The following is a 20,303-nucleotide window of genomic DNA, read 5'->3' as shown; positions in this document are numbered from 1 at the left end:
TGAGGCCCAGTGATCAGTGCTGTGACATTAGTGTGCTTAAAGGTTTTTGAACTTAGACTTTATTTCTGAGTAAAAATCTCGTTTGCTGAGCCATACCTCTACGTTCAAAATTTTTTAAACTGCGCATGCGCAGTGCAGCGTGTGTGACGTGTGTATCCTCGTCATGGCTACGTCACTGTACCAGAGATACCAACTCAGATACAGGCGTTGCCAATACACCAGTTGAACATCATTATGGAATTTTCAGGACCTGGTACTCTTGCTGATGTTGAAGACGATCTTGCTTTTTCTAGTGATGATAATGATATGGTTGAAGATTACCAGAGACAGGAACACTGGCCACGACTTATCTCTACTGAATCTCAGAAATTGGCCCCTGCTGGTGCAGCCCCTACTCTGATGGAACGCACCCTGTCTCCAACAAACGATGTATGGAACATGATTCTGATAGCAGTAATGAACCATCAACTCCCGCTGCTAAAACTACCAAGTGTGATGCCTTATCTCCTCAAAATGAAGCCATAAATCGTTCCCTGCCTCGACCAGCTATTCAGAGTGTACAAACCATGGCTACAAAACCTGTTCTCCCTGCTTTTTGCTCCCGGGCTGAATACGTAAAGCTTCTATTTAGGGGAGAATCCGGGGTTAATGTGAAGCTTCGCTGGCTCTCGGAGGTTACCAAGATATTCAGCCTTGATCGGGAGTTGGCTGAAGTTAAAATGTCTTCAGTCACTTCTCGTTTTGTATACATATCAAGACGTCGCCTGGATATCATAGATAGGGTCAAGGGTGGTGAGGTCCTGTCACTGGTGTTAGATGTTCAGGATGCTGTAGACAGGCCCCGTAAGTTCCCTACATATCTCATCACTCGATATCCTGTGGACGTAGACCCTTCATTAGCTAAGGAACTGACGGGGTATACACTGCACGTCGTTTTCATACAGGATGGGAAAGCCCATTAATCGTCTTGTTATCACTTGAGGCACTGACCCACCCCGCCTCAAGTTAACTTCTCCTTCCTCCTTGTCTACCATCATGTGAACTTCACGCAGAATGCCGGATGAAAAGCCATCGTGTTTCAAATGCTGGGGTATTGGTCACATCTCACGATACTGTGCTGCCTCTGAAAAGTGTGCGTTTGTGCTGCTGAGCATGACAGTCGGACCTGCCCTCATCGCCACCCTGTACCACCCACACTGGTTGACACTGCCTCGGCTTCAGCATCAAACTCGCTACCTCTGCCTGCACCGGACACCTCGCATTGGAAATGCCCGAGATGTGAAGAGTCTGGAGTCAACGTATGGCATGGCTGTGCCAGACGATCACGCACTGCATCGAACCAGCACGTTGCACAACCACTGCCACTGCCATCAATCCCACCCACTGTTGCTGCTTCCTCGCAAGTGTCTACACTTCGTAACGCTACCCATAGAGGTCCTCAAGTCTCGGTGTGACTCCCTTACATCACGTTTTGAAGCCATTGAATCTCGTTTAGAGAGAATGGACACTCGATCGATAGTCTTGTAGCCTCCTTTGACAACCTGACTTCTAAATTTGCTACTAAAAACATCACGCTACAGTCCCTCGTTGAAGCTCAACAGGCTGTTATCACATCAGTCACTTCACTTACCGAGAAACTTGACTCACTTGCTACACGTCTTGAGAGTGTTACTAACCCCATGGAGGACCTTTACCATGTGATGCGCCACCCATTCATGCCCGCGTCACTACTGCCTCCTCATCTGGTCACCGATCCTCAAAGAAACATGTCCGATAATCAAGTTAAGCTTCATGTCATCTCATGGAATGCCTGTGGTATTACAAACTGGGCAAAACTTTCTGCACTCATGGGATTTGTACATAGTCACCACCCAGACGTTATTCTAATTCAGGAGGCTTATGTTGGTAATGCTCAGCCCAGGGAAGAAGCCCCCTCACTCACTGGCTATGTGTCCTCGTCCATTTAGCAAGACATGGCCTCATTACCTATATACACTTCTATCCAGCATAGACTTCTCCCAAACTCTGTGGATGAAGATACAACATTTCAACTATTTGAGATTACTGTTGGCGGAGGCACCATACGACTATGCAACGATATGCTGCACCAGGCAGGATAAATACAGCCACGCTTCCAGTCCCCACTCTCCGTGGTATGGTTTACATGGGAGATTTTAACGCCCGTCATTCAAGCTTGGGAGATCTTGCTGGCACTGTGAACCGCAATGGGAATCAACTTCTGCAGTACATTCATCGAAATCAACTGACTCGCTGGGACACTGGTGGATCTACGCACTCACGAGGTGGTACTTTGGATCACATCTTGACATGTGGACTCGTACCTTCCCGAGTCAAGTGTACAACTGTTCCCCACACTCTTCTCTGATCACGTTGGTCTCAGCATCCAATATTCCTTCCCGCTGCACCTACTCCAATATACAGTCGAGCTTACATCGTAATCCCACCTAAGTACACTCCTACGTGCACATCTCATATATAACTAACCTTCTTCCTACATTTGACCTCCACTGCCCTGAGAAACTTTATTCCTCACTTGTTAGTGCCACACATGATTTCCATACACGATACATCAGAAAGCCACACATTAGGCGTCGTGCTAATGCCATGACACTGGATAATAGAATTTCTCAGGCAGAGAAGAAGGCGATGGATGACGGCTTTGTCTTCATGAGACAACCAAGTCCTGAGACACTGCACCAGTATCAACTATCAAGAGATGATCTAGTTGCTCTACAACATTGTGTATTAACAGATTCTTGGCACAAGTTAACGGACAGCATCAACCATCAAACAAGCGTTGGTTCCATGTGGCACCTCATCAACAGGATTGTGAAAAAGAAACCCCCAAGTGTCCTCCACCACAGCCCTGCTCAGTATGCACAGGACCTCATTAATGAGTGGTCAACACAGTCACGAAGCACCAACCTTCCAGCTCATATACAAGACACTCTCTCCACACATGAAAACCACCGTGCCCTCCGTCTCAGTACTGCCTTACTAAGCACTGATGAAGAGGACGATGTACCCATAACTGAGGAAGAGCTACGACGTTATAGAGGGATGAATAAATTTGTTTTTATTTAGCATTTCCCAACGTTTTGTGAGAGAGAGAGAGAGAGAGAGAGAGAGAATTGTCGTAATTGTCATTGTGAGTGCTTCGGTTGTTGGAAGAGGGATGAGGTCGTTAGTTTGTTTCGCGCTGTCTGTCTGTCTGTGGAATATGTGAAGGATTTTTCAGTTTTTCTGGGAGTCTTTAGTCAGAGCTAGTGCCGGTCAGTGGTTCTTGTGTGGGACAGTTTTTGTCGTATGCTTTTCTGGGAGTTGTTGGTTTTCTTGTTGTGTGCTGTTTATTTGTGTGTGTGTTCTGTTTCTTTTTTTTGTATTTCCTTGTTGTGTTTGTGGTTGTTTTGCGTTTGTGGTTGTTGCGACCGACCTTTATCCATCTCCAGCAACCGAAGATCAGGGTGAGTGTTGTTTGTTGTTTTGTTTGTGGGTTAGAATTCCGCCACATAATATTTGGCGCCCAACGGGGCTGTTGTAAAATAGCCGTTAAGATTGTCTGTGGTGGGTCGAGTGAGAGTAAAAGGTCAGGATGAGTGAGATAGAGAAATTGAGAGAGGAACTCCGAGTGGCTAGGGAACTCCAGGGCAGGCTGGAGGAGGAGAATGGAAAGCTGAGGAGTGAGAATGAGGAGTTGAGGAGTCAGTTGGAGGAGATGGGAGGAATGCTAAGAAGTGCAAAAGAAGAAATGAAAGGGGAGATGAAAGAGTCAGAAGAGAGAATGGAAGAGAGAATGGAAGAGAGGATGGATAAAAAGTTGGAGGGAATGATGAGAAGTGTGGAAGAAATGGTGAAAGGTATGTTCAAGGGTGTTTTTGGAGAAGGGGCTGTTGGAGGCAGGTTCTCTGGAACGTGTGAAGGGGCAAGAGAGAAAGAAAAGGAGGAAGAAGTGAATGGAAGCGTGAGTGATGAAAGTGATATGGGAATAGGAAGTAAGAAACGAGGGAATGAGAGGCAGGGTAAGGAAAAGGAATGAAAAGCAAGGGAAGGAACAGAGGGAAAGTAAGGATAAGTCAGGGGAAGAAAAAGGGAAGAAGGGAAAGGGAAAGGAAACTGGTAAGAAGGGTAAGGAAGTGGGAAGGCAGGAAAGAAGGGGAGAGGGTGAAGGCAGTAGTGATAGTGAGGTGGATGGAGGTGAGTGGATAAAAGTGGATAAAAAGAGGGGGAAGAAGAGTGTAATGAGTAAGATGAATGTAAGTGCAGAAGTGGACTCTTTGTATTCGGAAGAGGGTATGAAAGGACAGAGCGAAAGTAGCGAAAGTGAGAGTGAAAGTGAGAAAGAAGTGAGAAAGGCTATGTATGTGAGGGAGGTACCCCGGTGTGAAAAGTATAATGAGTATGGAAGTAGGGATGTGCATGATTTCTTTAGGGAGTATGAAAGGTTTTGTCAGGATAAGTATGGGGAAAGTAAGAGAGTGTGGGCACGAGAATTAGGAGAGTATTTGACTGGGTTTTTACTTGATATGTATAGGGTTATTATGAGTGTGGGGGATGTTGAGTATGACAAGGTGAAAGCTAGATTAGTTGAGCAAGCGAGGCGTATGAAAGCGAGTGTTAAGTATAAGAGGAAGAATGAATTTGATGAGGCAAGAATGAAAGCTGGGGAAACCTTGTCACTGTATGCTTGTAGGCTGGAGACGTTGGCAAGGAAGAAGTTTGGGGATGATGGGATAGATGAATGTAAGGAGTTAGTACGGAAGTTGTTAGGGACAGTGCCAGATGGAGTTAGAGAATTTGTGAACTTGAAGCGGAAGGAGAAGAAAAGATGGACGAATGAAAGGTTGACTTGGGGAGAAATTTTGGAAATTGTAGAAGATTATGAGCTTGACAGGGTTATAAAAGAGAGCAGAAGTGTAAGTGTAAGGGCTGGGGTAGATGAGAGAGTACCAGAGTTCGGAAGCTTTAGGGATGCAGTGTTGAGGGGCCCAATGAGAATGGCCGATAGTGTAATAGATAGGAGTGTAAGAGCAAGTAATGTAGAGGTGCCAGTGAGGATGAATGATGGGTTTGTAAGGGAACAACGGGTTGGACGGGTTAGGGATAGTAGTGTACAAAGGGAAGGTCGGTGAGTGGAAGTCGAGCGAAGTGTTTTAGATGTGGAAAGGAAGGACATACAAAGAATGAGTGTAGGTGGGCTATAGGAGCGTGTTTCGGGTGTGGGCAACCGGGACATTTGGTAAGGAGTGTACGAAAGATAGGGGGTTAAATGCTACCGGTGCGACAGGTGGGTCATGTTGCTAATGGTTGTAGGGTACCCGAGTGAATGTGATATGTGGTAACTGTGGTAAGAATGGGCATTATGCGAGAATGTGTTCAGAACCGAGAGCGAAGTGTGACGAATGTGGAATGGAAGGGCATGTATCAAGTGTATGTAGACGAAAGAGGGTGACTGTGACAGCAAATTCGGGAAACTGAGTGTGAAGGGGTTCAAATGGGTGGATCCTCCAGGATGCAAGCGGTGCGTGTGATGCATGTACGTGAGGGGTTGTTGCATGAGGGAGGTTTTGCTGGAAAGACTGACGAGTGCATGAGTGTGCAAGTGTGTTGTAAGGGAGTAAGATTGATTGCCTTAGTAGATACCGGGTGTAGTATGAATGTCATATTTAAGAATGGATGTGAGAAATTAAGGAATACGTGTGAGATTAGGAACTGTCAGGGGGAAGTAAGAGGGATTGGAAATTTAGGGGTAGCAGTGGTTGGAAGAGTGTGTGAACGGTTAGAAATTGGGGGTGTAGTGATGGATGAAAGTGATTTTTGTGTGATTGAAAGTACGAATGATAAATATGATATATTATTGGGATGTGAGTTTTTGAAAAAATGCGGGATGGTGGTCCGTCCTAGTATGAATGTAATTGAATTACGTATGAAAGGGGATGTGCTTGGGGATTTGTATTTGGGGAAGGATGGTAGGGTTGAGAAAAAATTGTGGAAGAGAGTGCCTGTAATTGCGACAGAGAGGGTAAAAGTGCCACATGAGATTGGAGAAGTCGTGAGTGTGAAAGTGGCATGGCCGGATAGCCTCGGGATAGCCAACAATGATAGGTGTGAGTATGTGGTTGAGGGAATAGACATAAATAAATTAGTCAGGGCAAATGTGTGTGTATATGATGGGGTTTTGAACATGGGAGATCCGAGGGTATATATAACGTCATTGCCGAGTGTCAGGAAGAAGCGAGTCCGAGGAATATGTGAGGGAGATTGCGTGGGAATATTACGTACGTTGGTGAATGTGGATGATGAGAGGTACGTGAAGGTACGGCAGGTGATGACAGGTGATTTGAAAGGAGCTAATGATTGGACGTATGAGGAGTTGAAAGAAAGAGTAAAGGTAGATGAAAATGTAAGTGATAACGTAAGAGAACGATTGAGGAGAATGTTGTGGGATAGGCAGGGGGCATTGAGTCGTGGTGACGAGGATTTTGGGGATCAAGCTTCCGAATTTAAAATAGTTCTGGAAGACGACACCCCCATATATCAGCGTCCCGACATTTTTCTCCGTCTATCAATCGTGAGATAGAGGAGCAGTGTGAGGAGCTTGAGAGGGTGGGAGTGATTGAAAGGAGTACGAGCGCCTGGAATAGCCCCATAGTACCGGTACGTAAGCCAGATGGAAGTTTGCGAATGTGTGTGGATTATCGGAAGGTGAATGAAGTAACTGTGAAAGAGCGATTCCCGATGAATGTGGTGTCTGATTGTGTGTACAAGATGAATGGAATGAAAGTGTTTACAAAATTAGATTTGGTAAGGGGCTATTACCAGATGCCTCTGGAGGAAGGGAGCAGGCATATTACGGCCTTTTCTAGTAGTTCCTGCCACTACCAGTTCCGGAGATTAAGTTTCGGACTGGCTAATGCGCCTGCTGCCTTCCAAAGGGCAATGAATGTGGTTCTGGCCGGGTTTGATCGCAAGAAGGTAACTGTTTTTATAGATGATATTTTGATTGCGAGTGAGACTGTAGAAGAGAATATGGAACTGCTTGAACGAGTGTTAGAAAGGTTGGAAGAAGTAGGAATAAAAGTAAAACTTGAAAAGTGTGCTTGGTTGGCTGGGGAGGTGGAATTCCTAGGGCATATGGTGAGTGGAAGAGGTGTAAGGAAGAGTGATAAGTTCGTGAATAAGGTAAGGGAATTTCCACGTCCCCGGACCGTGCGTGAGTTGAAAGGATTTTTGGGTTTAATTGAGTTTGGAAGGAAGTTTATAAAGGATTGTTCAGGGATCGGGAAACCACTTACTGAATGGACGGGGAAGAGAAATTGTGTAAGATTGAAATGGGATGAGCGAATGATCGAAGCGTTCGAGAGATTGAAAGAGGAGGCTGCAAGAGACGTGACGTTGGCTTTCCCGGACTATAGTGAGAATGCGAATAAACTAGAACTGTATACGGATGCAAGTAAATATAGTATGGGAGGATGCTTGGTACAAATGCAGAAGGCGAATGGGGAGAACAATTGAGAGTAATTGCTTATGTGAGCAAGGCGTTTGGAAAGGCAGAGTTGAAATATTCGGTGATTGAAAAGGAATTGGCTGCAATAAGGTTTTGTGTGAAAGCGTTGAAAGTATTTTTATATGGGGTAGATTTTGTGATACGGACGGACCATCGACCGCTAGTATATATGGTTAAAAAGGAGAGTGTGAATGCTAGAATTGCGAGAACGATAGAGGATTTGAATGAGTTTAGTTTTAAGGTAGAGTATGTACAAGGTAGACAGAATATTGTTGCGGATGCTATGTCGCGTATGTGGGCTGAACGAGATGATAGGGTTAGGAGCGACTGGGACCCGGACCAAGTACCTGTAGGATTTGTGGTAAAGCAACAGTATGTAGGGGTGAATCGAGTGTGGGAATGTCTGTTTGGGGGGTTGAGTAATTTGAAACAAATGGATTGATTGACGGAGTACCTGCGAGCATGAACGAGTTACGTGAAAAGGTGATGAATGAGATGCCGGAAGGAGGAGTGCGAGGAAGGAAGGGAATTAGATGAGGAGGAAAAGTTAGTGAAAGTCTTGTTGGTAGTGGCTGAAATGTTTAAAATTACAGTACGATTGTTCTTTGGATGGAATAGGCCGGTGGAGTATAAAGGAAGGGTGGATGAAAATGGTATGAATGTGATTTTAAATGTTCACTGTGGAAAGGATACTTGTAGCTGGCTGGTTAAGAAAGGTGATTGTGGGAAAAATGAGGGAATACGGGGTAGGGTTGAGGATATCGTTGAAGATGAATGCGATGAGGATAGTTGTGAGGAAGCTAAGCAGGTGAATGTAGCCGTGAGAGCGTGTATGCATGAAGCGAAAGGTAAATTAGTAACAAATGTAGTGGTGGATCAGAATAAATATTGTAGTTTGGTAGACACGGAGCACAAGTGTCGTTAGTGAGTAGTACAGTAGTTAGTGAATTGGAAAGGTGCGATTGGGATATAAAAAGAAAATCAACGAGTGTAAGGATACATGGTTTGGGACAAGGGAGTGTGTTAGTATGGGAGGAGGTACAACTAAAAATTCAGTTAGGGGAATTTGAAATAATACATAATTTTGTAGTCATGGATGAGAATGATATGCCAACATGTTTTTTATTAGGAATTGATTTTATGAGAATGCATGATATAAGTGTGGATGTCGGGAGGGGAATTTTAGGAAAGGGCGGCAGGGAAATAACGAAGGTTAAAGGAGGAGATGTGTCTAAAACTAGTTTTGTAGGTATGGTAGATATTGCAAGGAGTGAAAATGATTTGTTGAGTGAAGAGGAAATTAAGCAGATGCAAAATCAGTGCATGAAAATAAATATGTTAAGAGAGTGTGTGTTAGGGGGTGTAAGAGTAGGAAGTTGGCCGTCTGAGTTAGAAGTGTATAAGCGAAGTGCTAAGAGATTTGTTGTATGTAAAGGTATAGTTTATTTTTGCATCAGGAAGGAATATGGGATGGGGAAGTGTATGTGCCAGTATTTTTGGAAGACGCAGCCGTGGGTATGTGTTTATTGGTGCATAATAGGTTTGGGCATCTGGGGAAAAATAAATTATGGGAATGTATGAGAGAGAGATTGTATGTGCCTGGATTGAGTAAAATTTGTGCGGATGTAGCGATTACGTGCGGACTGTCAGAAGGGTAAGTATCAAAGTGTGCATGCGAATCCACCTGTGTTATGATTGCAGATGAAAGAGTTATTTGAGATGGTTGTGATTGATTGTGTGTCGTTGCCTGTGACTGCTAGAGGACATGTGGAATGGTTGTAATGGTAGATCATTTGAGTAAGTTTGCATATGCGGTAGCGATTCGGAACAAAAAGAGTGAGACTGTGGCGAGAATGGTGGGTCAAGTGATGTTGCCAATGTGCGTGTGCAAGCCGACGCGAATGTTGAGTGACAATGGGCCTGAATTTGTTGGATGGGAGTTTGAGCAAATGTTGCGTGATTGGGGCATAGAACATGTGTACTCTACGCCGTATATGCCCAGTGCGAATGGATTGGCGGAACGAACGGTGAGAACGTTGACAGAGATATTACGTATGATGAGTGAATGTGATAATGATTGGGATGTAAACGTTAAGCGGCGTTGTGGGTATACAACGCCACTGTGCATAAAGGGTATTGGTATGTCTCCGTGTAAATATGTGTTAAATTTTGAAAAGATAGTGAGACCGAGATTGGGTCTATCTGAGAATGATAGGGAGGTATGGAAGAAGGCGCATGAAAGGTTTGAAAGTTACAAGGTGGGCGAGAAAGTGTTGAAAGAAGTAATCGAGAAAGGGCGGTTGAATGTAAATAAAGTGCGTGAAAAATTTGAGGGTCCGTATGAGGTGTTGGAAGTTGGTCCCAGTGGGCTTAGTTATGTTGTAGGGGAAGTATGTGTAGATGGTAGTGTGAGAGAAATGCGAGCGCATCACAACCAGTTGCGTAGATGGAAGGATGTACGGAATATGTGAGAGAGAATGGGGTGTATAAATGGTTGAAATCGAATGTGGGTGAACCAAGTATGCATGAGAGCTTGTGTATGGAGGATCAGCAATTTGTTTTGGTAGAGTATGGTAAAAAACGTAAGAAAGGGAAGAACGTAAGTAAACTGAATGGTCGTAAGTTGTGTGATAGGGGTGTGAGTGCCAAAGTGGAAATGAGTGATAAAGCGTGTAATACGGATGAATGGGATGGTATGGATAGAACGTATAGCATATGCGGGTTTGATATAACTGAGTTGACTGAACGTGTAGGGGTTAGTGAACGGTTAGAGGTGAGCGAAAGTGTAAGAGTAAGAGAGCGTAGCAGTGATAGACGAGTGATTGAAAGCATGAATGAATCGTTGCAAGAATTGGAAAGGTCAATGAGCGAATGGGATGGGTTAGTTGAAGAATTGGGGGAGGTATTTGGGAACGAGTTAGAGGGTATAGATGAGATTGTGGATGAAATTGAGAGTGGTAATAGTGAAGAAGATAGCGTGAATCTGAGAGAGAATGGAGGAGAAAATGTAAATCTGAATGTTGCTGGAAGAGAGAGCGAGTCTGAGAGAATGATTGCGTGTGCCATGAACGCGATCTAGAGGACCTGCTAGTGAGCATCCGTGGGTGTTGCGTAAGGCGATTTGAAAGAGGTGTGAAAGGTGTTGGTTGGGAAATGCTAAAAGGGGGGAGAAATATAGAGGGATGAATAAATTTGTTTTTATTTAGCATTTCCCAACGTTTTGTGAGAGAGAGAGAGAGAGAGTGTGTAATTGTCGTGAGTGAGTGCTTCGGTTGTTGGAAGAGGGATGAGGTCGTTAGTTTGTTTGCGGCGCTGTCTGTCTGTCTGTGGAATATGTGAAGGATTTTTCAGTTTTTCTGGGAGTCTTTAGTCAGAGCTAGTGCCGGTCAGTGGTTCTTGTGTGGGACAGTTTTTGTCGTATGCTTTTCTGGGAGTTGTTGGTTTTCTTGTTGTGTGCTGTTTATTTGTGTGTGTGTTCTGTTTCTTTTTGTATTTCCTTGTTGTGTTTGTGGTTGTTTTTGCGGTTGTGGTTGTTGCGGCGACCTTTATCCATCTCCAGCAACCAAGATCAGGGTGAGTGTTGTTTGTTGTTTTGTTTGTGGGTTAGAATTCCGCCACATAATAACGTGCCTTAGCAAGGAATAAGAAATCAGCTCCTGGTGATGATGGCATCACCTATACAGTCCTTCGCATACTTTTAAAAAGTACCTGGCAACCCTCTCCTCCAGCTCTACAACCTATGCCTCAGCCTGGGATATGTACCAAAAGCATGGACTCATAGTACAATAGTGCCTGTCCCCAAGCCCGGCACTGACAAATTCCGGCCTATCTCCCTCACCTCCTGTATCTGCAAAGTATTTGAACGTATTCTCCTCTCACGTCTCATGTTTCGGCTGCAAGATAAGCTTTCGCCCAGACTATACGGCTTCCTTCCCAACGAGGAACTCGTCATTGTCTCATGGAGCTTTACACTCGTCTCTCCCCGACCAGTGTTGTAGCCTTCATTGATTTGAAAAGTGCATTTGACATTGCAAATAGAGACATCATTCTAGACCAGCTCATTGATTTTGGAATCAAAGGAAACCTTTTGAGATGGATACGTGGTTATCTACGAAATAGAGTCTCTCGTGTGCTGTTTAAGGGAGCATTGAGCACTTCCAAGGAACTTGAACTCGGTACTCCACAAGGTGGAGTACTTAGTCCATTCTGTTCAATATTCTTCTTCATCGACTTCTTTCCCTACTTCCTGACACTGATAACACAACCATCACTTGCTATGCAGACGATATATGTATTCACCAGGATCTCCAGAACACTTGCAAACTTCCTCTCCTCCTTCTATGAAGCAGCATCCTCCTGTGGTCTCATCATCTCCCAGAAAAAGTAGAATCTTCTCCCCCGACCAGCGAGGTATCTGCCAGAATTTACCGTGGGGGAACAATGTTGTACCTCTGTGCACGCAATATCTTTATTTAGGAGCGCCAGTACGGATAACACCTTCTATTCCAGCAAGACAGCGGGTACATCCCATTGTTCAAGATCTGTTGGCCCGTTACAGCGTCGCCTGACTCCTCTCAAATGGCTTACTAATTATTCTGCAGGATTATCTATTCCGGTCGCCAGAACCATATACATTACTCTCATCCGCTCAGTGGTAGATTATCTTTCCCCTGCACTGTGTCAACTCTCCAGATCAACTCTGCAGCCTCTTGAAAAATTCCAGAACCAAGCAATGAGACTCATCCTAGGCTGTCCAGCCTCCACTAGAATTGTAAACATGCAACATGAACTACGTCTCCCACCACTTGTTGAGAGAATATACTCCAATGTCACCTACTTCAGTATCAAATGCCTGTATTACCCTCACCTTTCTCCCCACTACTCTCACATCATCAGGACTTCCCTGGATCTAGATGCACCTCGACCACAACTACGCCAGGGGGGACGTACACTAGTCAATACTGTCTGTTCAAGCATCCGGGAGCTTAACATCAACATTGTGGCAGAGGATGTGACCATGGCCTTGCACCCTGGCAGACTCCTGTGCCAGCAATCTCTTACACTCCAGTCTCCAAGACTGACTTGCCTCAACTTCAACGACAACGTGCATTAGAGACCATCAACAGACTGTCCTCGTCCCTCAGTATAGCTCACCATTACTACACAGACGGTTCCCTGCAGCAGGATGGCAGCGCTGGATGTGCTGTTTTCTCCCCCACCTTAGAACCACCACAAGAGGGCTGGACAGGTCGTCGCCTCTCAAAGTCATCAAGCTCCACATATTGTGAACTACATGGACTTCTAGATGCAGTTACTTTGATCACACAAACAAGAAACAACGGATTGATCATCTGGCGACTGCAGTCAGCACTCCAAGCCCTCTCATCACATAAACCAGCTTACCAAGGCCTGGTTACACAAATACTTAGAAAACTAGACACAGCCAATATGAGCTCACTGGTAGTACACTTCCTGTGGATTCCCTCCCACGTGGGGCTTCTAGCTAACAGCACTGTTGACCGTCTTGCAAGGCTGCCTGCCAACTGGATCCTCCAGATGCCGATGCACCCACTCCATCTCTCCTGTGCTGCAAGAAGATGGTATACCAGGCTGCCTGCTCACCCACCCTTCGTCGTAGTAATGCAGAGAGGGCACCAGTGTATCAATACAACACTATGACCACTTCCTTCCTCACCAACACAAGTATCGCCGCAATGGACTCATGGTTCGTCGAAATAACGTTGTGTGTGCCCGTCTTCGGCTGGGTTGGCGCCCAGTTTGGCAGGTGGCTGGGCAAGATGGGGCTCCTCAATTTTCTTCCTGTGGTTATGTGGTAAACGCCAACACCCTAGAACACTATTGCCTGGAATGTCCACTTGTTACCAATTTATTACCACAAATATTCACAGTAGTTGATGTATGTAAGCAATTGTTAACAGACTATAATTTGCTTGATGAAATTCTCATGCGCCATCCTCACTTTGGTGGTCACTGAACAGGTATTTCATCAAATAGACTGTGTGTGATATTAACTAGAGCTAGGCCATTGTTGTACTCCATATGAATTCTATTGTATACGTTAATTTCCATATAGATGTAATTACTAATATTGTCACCATGTACTTAAATGTCTGACGCCAATGTGCGCAATAAATTGATTAAAACAAAAACAAAATCTCTCTCTCTCTCTCTCTCTCTCTCTCTCTCTCTCTCTCTCGTTTTATTTCTTTGGTCAAACCTGGCAAGATGTTAAACAATCCCTTCTTCTTCTCCTCCAAAGGCCAGCAATTCTCGCTTGGCAAAAGAACATGTGTATTTGTACTGCCTCTTTGTACACACTGTCGCATACTGAATATTATTACTTGCATAAACAAAACCACACGTACAGGAACGCTGACGAGCAATAGCCTATGCATCATTATCTATTATCTAGGTAAGGAAAGTATAGACCTTCTCCTGATGCAGTCTGCAAACATGGCGTAGTGTTACAGGGAATGAGTGAGCTGGTGTAGACCTTTAGTCTCACTTAGCCACCCGAGTCGTCGTCCGTGCCATTTCTCTACAACCAACCACTATGCTTATCTCTCACTATAATGTGGTTCGATTCCACAATAAGCTGTAGGTCCCATTGCTAAGTAACCAATAGGTTCTTAGCCATGTAAAATAATTCTAATCCTTCGGCCAGCCCTAGGAGAGCTGTTAATCAGCTCAGTGGTCTGGTAAAACTAAGGTATACTTAACTTTTTTCCCGCCTCGTTTAACATATAATTGCCGAAACTAACTTCCACACACTCTTTCTCAGAGAGAGAGAGACTTATCCGGCTTGCCCATTGTCAAATTTTCACTTTTAGTCTCAGGAAAAAGAACTGGTAGCCTATTGGGTGTCATTTCCCTAAATATCTGAGAGCTTAGAGTTCATATGTTTAATGAAGTATTTATTTCCAACCCAGTTTATCTCTGATGTTTTCAGCATAAACCTGGACGTGGTCACCCATTTCATGTCGTCCTCATTATCAGACGTCGCTTCGGAAAATTCCCCCCAACTTCTGGGGCACCGAGTTCATGAATAAAATCCCCCAGTGCCTGGCCTGACATTCTATATGAGAGAGAGAGAGAGAGAGAGAGAGAGAGAGAGAGAGCTGGTTAGACCAACAACTCAAACACAACACCAATAAGGTAGTTGCGTTGCTTTTCAAACTACGTTTCTGTGGCATTGCGGGCGTCCGTTGGAAATGGCAAGTAGATCCGTGGACGAATTGACTATTTTAAGGACAAATTGGCTATTTTTTGGACGAATTGACTATTTTTTGGACGAATTGGCTTTTTTTTTGGACGAATTAACTATTTTCTGGATGAATTGGCTATTTTGTGGATGAATATACTTTTCAGGATGAATTGACCATTTTGTGGACAAATTGATTTTTGTGGATTAACATCATTTTGTGGATGAATTGATTTTTGTGGACTAACATAATATAATTTTGTGGATGAATTAATAATTTTGTGGCCAAATTTACTTTTGAGGACAAATTGATCTTTGTGGACGAAATTACTATTTTGTGAATGAATTTGATATTTTATGGATGAATTTTGTCGATGGATTAACCATTTTGTGGATGCATTGACTATTTTATGGAGGAGTAGACTGTTTTGTGGATGAATTGACTACTTTATGGAGGAGTTAACTATTTTAATGGAGGAATTCACTATTTTCTAGATGAATTTACTATTTTCCTGACGAACTGACAATTTTATGGAGAAGTTGACTATTTTATGGAGGAATTGACTAATTTTCTAGACGAATTTACTATTTTCTGGACTAATTGGCTATTTTATGGAGGAATTGATCATTTTGTGGACGAATTGACTCGTGTTGACAGACACAGGAATCCCTGGGAACTAAACAAACAGACCCATAGGGTGTAGGGGTAGAAGTGCAGTGCATATAATAATAATAATAATAATAATAATAATAATAATAATAGTAATAATAATAATAACTTTTTTATTATTCTCATTATTATTTTAGTCAAATATCGACATATAAAACTGCACCGTGTTTCTATAAATCTGTTTTTTGCTTTTACATTAAATTATCCGATGACCACCATTCCTGAGGTTTAAGGATTTCTTCCACATTATAATTTCTAATATGTTTAAGTAGCTTTCCGTCTTTCTCTCTGAGGAAGTCATCAGTTAGCTTGTGGGATGGTGAGGTTGTTCTCTTTTTTTTTTTTTATTATTATATTTGTAAGTGTGAAGCTTTGTTTCAAGGGAAACTTCTTCTTCTTTCAACTTGCAAGAAGCAGTTTGTGTGAATGTGTCATCAGTGAATTGAAAAAGGCCTGAGAGATAGAGAGAGAGAAAGAGAGCCACCGGAGTGAGAGTGAGTGATGAGGGGAAGAAGTCAAGAAGAGAAATGGCTGTCTCAAACATCTGCCAAGTAAATCTCTTTATTCTTTTTGTTTTCTCTTCTCCTCATCTCGGAGCTGAAATTGTGATTACCGTCTTCAAACTGACTCATAGCCAATACAACTGATGATAATAATAAGCTAATAATTAAATCTTTGAATAAATAATTAATCTAAATGTAAAATCAGGCTTCACTTGGGAACTTGTTTTCCCTACACTTTTAGGTCTCCTGGTAGCGGAGATGGACTTGGTTGTTGGTCAAGTGTCATTTGCCCCTGCCTCTGCTCAACAGTAAGGGGAAACTGAGGGAACACAGGGTTCTAGATGGGGAGGACAGAGAAGCGGGGAGGAAATTTTTACATTACGGGTGCGCAATGTGGAGGGAACAGCTGAAAGCGTGGGGAGCAACGGGGGAGGGAGGGAGAAATTACCTCACGTACCCCATAAGCGTGGGTAACTGAGGAGTGGTGCAACGGGAGGTGGGAGAAAGTTGGGGATGGGTCCTGAGAAAAGCCTAAGGGTGGGGGTTGGGGAGAAACACTGCCAGGTAACGAAGCAAGGGGCAAAATATATGACCGTGAACAAACAAATCTCACCACCGTACCAGGACACTTAAAAGTGGAGGAAAACAAGTCCCCAAGGCAAAAACAAGGGCAGGAAGCTGAAAGCAGCAACCTGTAAACAAATAATAGTTTGCACATAAAAAAAAACCTGAACGGAAAAGAAGCAGGTGGCCTTACCTTAGGGTCTGGGAGGGTAGAGGTCATCCGCTGCCTTTAGGAATGCATGGAACCTGGTGTTGGGGTCTAGGAAGCGAATTTTAAAGTAAGCTACAGCCAGGTAGCCTACAAAGTTGTATTTCCTCCTGCCATACCTGGGGTGCTGGCCCTGAGTTCCCACCACCTTTCGCTCAGTGGTGTTGGTGTGGCACCGGTTTCGGGTTGACGGGTTGAGGGAGTGGTTGACTGTCAAGTCGGTGTGTACCTTCGGCGCCGAGGGTATCGTGAGGCCTTCCGGACAGTCCGAGATGACAGTTGTGCCGGGCAAGACGAACTCTTTAATGATGGCCACTAAAGTGGTGGCACTCCTGTCTTCAACGGGCACAATGAAAAAGTTGCAGGTTTTCCTACATATAGCACCAAAACCCACTGGCCCTCAGCCACCCTGCCAACGTTATATTTCCTCTTGCCGAACTTGGCCTTATCAATTTCGACAGTAGTGCCCGCCCACCAATCCTCCTGTTTTGCTTCATACACCAGTTAACGATTACCTCACGCTCAAAAACTAGACCAGTCAATAGTTGAGGCGTCGCTCAGATTAGGTTCTGATTTAGCAGCGCGTAAGAGAACCAGTTTGACACATATGAAGCAAAAAGAAGAGGACGGTCTCAACGTCTGAGGCGGGAACCAGAAAATCAAGTTTTCCAGAACAGTGACTGGTAATAGCTGCACCTCTTGGGCCTTCTTCTTGGCTGCACAGCGTAGGTCCCGTCGCACCTGAAAGCCCTTTTGTGGAGGTTGAGGCGGCACTCCTGCCGCAGTGGGGACAAAAAGCATTGTGGTTTTAGGAGGCCGTGATCCTGGCACAGTTTTATTAACTGCTCGTACCTGCCTAAGTAACGTGCGGAAAAGTTGCGGTAACTGACATAGCAGTTACCGCAAGTTAGTGGTAGGGTGTGCCGAGTTAATGGCTCAGACCAGCGCGATGTTATAATGGATAGGCGTGGGTAGCAGATAAGGGTGTGGTGGGTTACTGGGGGGTGAAATGTGGGGGGTTTTGACGCAATAGGTGTTGGGGGGAGGGAATGGGTGAGGAACTTGGGGGAGAAGAGGGAAACTTAGGCGGCGGTAACAGGAATGGTTCGGCTGAAAAGGCTTGACTCGGGCTATGACAGTAAAGCAAAGAAACCAACTCGGGGTGTGAAAAATTCCGTTGGGGGGAATAATTTTTTTTGGGGGTACAAAATAACTTTCTCCCTGTTCAGTACCGGGTTGGCTGTTTAAAGTGTGTGCGAGGGAAAATCCTTATTTTGGGGGTAAACTTGCAGTTTGGACGTGAAGCAAAGATACGGAGCTGGGGTGTGAAAAATGTGTTTGAAGAATTTGCTTTTTTGGGGGCACATATACACTTTTGCTGAGTTCAGTACTGGGTTGGGGTGGGGAAAGTGGAATCTCCTCGACTTTGAATGGAAAGTAAAGAAACGGAGTTGAGGTGTGGAAAATGTGTTTGGGGAAACTTTTTTTTTTTTTTTGGGGTTACAATACACTTTTTGCCGAGTTTAGTACTGGGTTGGCTGGAGTAAACGCATTTCCCTGTGACTGGTATAGGCAGGGGATGTTACAATTCCCTGCGCGCTCAGTACTGGCTCGGGGGTGATAACTGCTGCATCAAGTGACAGTGAGCGCAGGGGTGCGCAAAAAGTTATAAGTGTAAAGTAAAAAATTTGTGGGTGTCTCCTTATCTGCTGAGTTAACTTATAGTTTGGGAGGTCTGCGTGCACGGTGTGTTAGTGTAATGCGTGAGGAAAACACGCCAACAGATTACTGCACTCGCTGGACGTGATATGGACCGTTCATAAGGGACGTAATCGTCCGGTGTCTTGTGCAGGATGTGTATGTGTATATGTGAACCCAGGAAACATGGGACAGTCCCCCCCTCGTAGGTAGGCATGTTAGCAATTTTAAGCAGTAAATATTAGGGGTTTTTCCTCAGCAAGGCGCTAACAGCGCAACGTGATTGGTTAGTTAGGGGTTTGTCTTTGTGTCAGCTCATTTAACGTTCTTGTTTGTTCTCTGTTTATTTCGTAGTTTCTCATGTCTGGAGTGCTAAACAATGTAAATTTTGGCCAATTTCCCATCCTCCGCCGTCTACCCCACCCGAAACCCCACTTTCCCTAGGGGTCCCCTGAATTGTAGGGCAGAAACAAGCGGGTGAGCCGTTACATATCCGATTATCACTACCGGGGGGTATACCCCACCCATAACCCCACATTCCCATGGGTCCTAGCTTGCTGGTTGGGAGGGAGCAGATCACCTGTCTGGGGTTATACCCCACCCATAACCCCAAATTCCCATGGGTCCCCTACCTTGTTGGATGAACTTCAGGGGTTAATTACAGGTTAATTAGATATACAAATTATACACAGTTTAGCGTGGGAATAAGTGAACCAGTACAATTGAAGTTAATTTAAAGGATTTAGATATGCAGATATTGAATTAAAAGTCATAACATAAACACACACAATCCCAAGGGCAACTAAGCTGGGCCCTCTGCTCATGATAGGACTGGTATATGTCTGAAGTTCATCCCCTACACAGTCATTGACCAACCATGCCTGCATCTGTCAATCCTTCTGTGGTGCTGGGTCCCCTGGGTTTCTGGGAGCTACTGAAGTTACTTTTGGCGATCCTGTGGGAGGCACAGATGTGAACTGCCCTTTGTTACCATGTGAGAGTGTGGGTGCTGCCAAAATCTCTCATGCCGCCCATGCTTTGAAAAATGGATCCCATTCCACTACTCTGACTTGTGGTCCCGCGTGGACTCTTGTTTCAACGACACCATCCCCTGGTGAAGCAGGAGAGCTGAGTGAGGGGCAGAGAAGGTGGCTGCCTCACCCAACATCCTTCTCTTTGTTTTCTAAAGGTCTCCTCTTCATCGTCAGAGAGGGCAGTAGACATCTTCCTCTTTGTGGGAGGAGAATGGACTGGTCACCATTTGCTAAAGTACCACCAGTCTGTGAAGTCACTCCCATAGCCTTGAAAGGGCGTTTCTTGCTGGAGTATATTGGAACTGTCAGGTACTGTCAGGTGTTCCTCAGTAGAGGTGTAACGAGGGAACTGGACCCCTCGTCAGGAGTTTCAGTCATGAGAAGCACCCTTTTTTCACTGGTAGGGAGACTCTTCAATAGATTTTGACTTCTGTTGTCTGCCTTCGCGAGATAATATCCTTTCCTCCTCTGTCTTGTTTTGTTCTGAGAGGGGCCAGAAAAGATGCAGCTAGATTATCTGAGAGTGAAGGTCGAAAGGTTGGCTTAGTTATTAAGAGTGGAAAACTGAAATCATGAGTATGAATATTGAAAATGCTCAAGATTGTCTAATTGAAGGCATGGTTGTAAAGCAAGTGGATAAGTTTAAACACTTAGGTACTTATTTAGATAAGGATGGTTCTCTGAGCACAGAATTTATGGGAATCCTTAGAAATACTTGGAATAGTAGCAGTTTTTTGTGCATACAAAAATCTAAATTTATAAGGTAATGGTTAGGAGTATTTTGATTTCTGGGCATGAGTCATAGTACAATACAGTGACTTTTCGATAATAAAGAAGTAGCATTTGAAAATGAGGTGCTTAGAAGAATATTAGAATTAG

General features: G+C 44.3%; 1 long non-coding RNA gene and 2 pseudogenes across 1 annotated transcript in view; all 3 read left to right on the top strand.

The window, feature by feature from the left end:
- Nucleotides 1-20,303, top strand: part of LOC136856449 (uncharacterized) — a 97,577-nt gene that overhangs the window by 62,356 nt on the left and 14,918 nt on the right. The gene's annotated exons all lie outside the window — the stretch shown is intronic.
- On the top strand, nt 432-1,967 carry LOC136856239 (uncharacterized; annotated as a pseudogene).
- On the top strand, nt 11,815-13,520 carry LOC136856238 (uncharacterized; annotated as a pseudogene).

The sequence above is a fragment of the Macrobrachium rosenbergii genome, chromosome 35 (genome assembly GCF_040412425.1).
Source record: "Macrobrachium rosenbergii isolate ZJJX-2024 chromosome 35, ASM4041242v1, whole genome shotgun sequence".
NCBI lineage: Eukaryota > Metazoa > Arthropoda > Malacostraca > Decapoda > Palaemonidae > Macrobrachium > Macrobrachium rosenbergii.
Note: the sequence above shows the minus strand (reverse complement) of the source record. Positions and strands in the feature narration are given on the sequence as shown.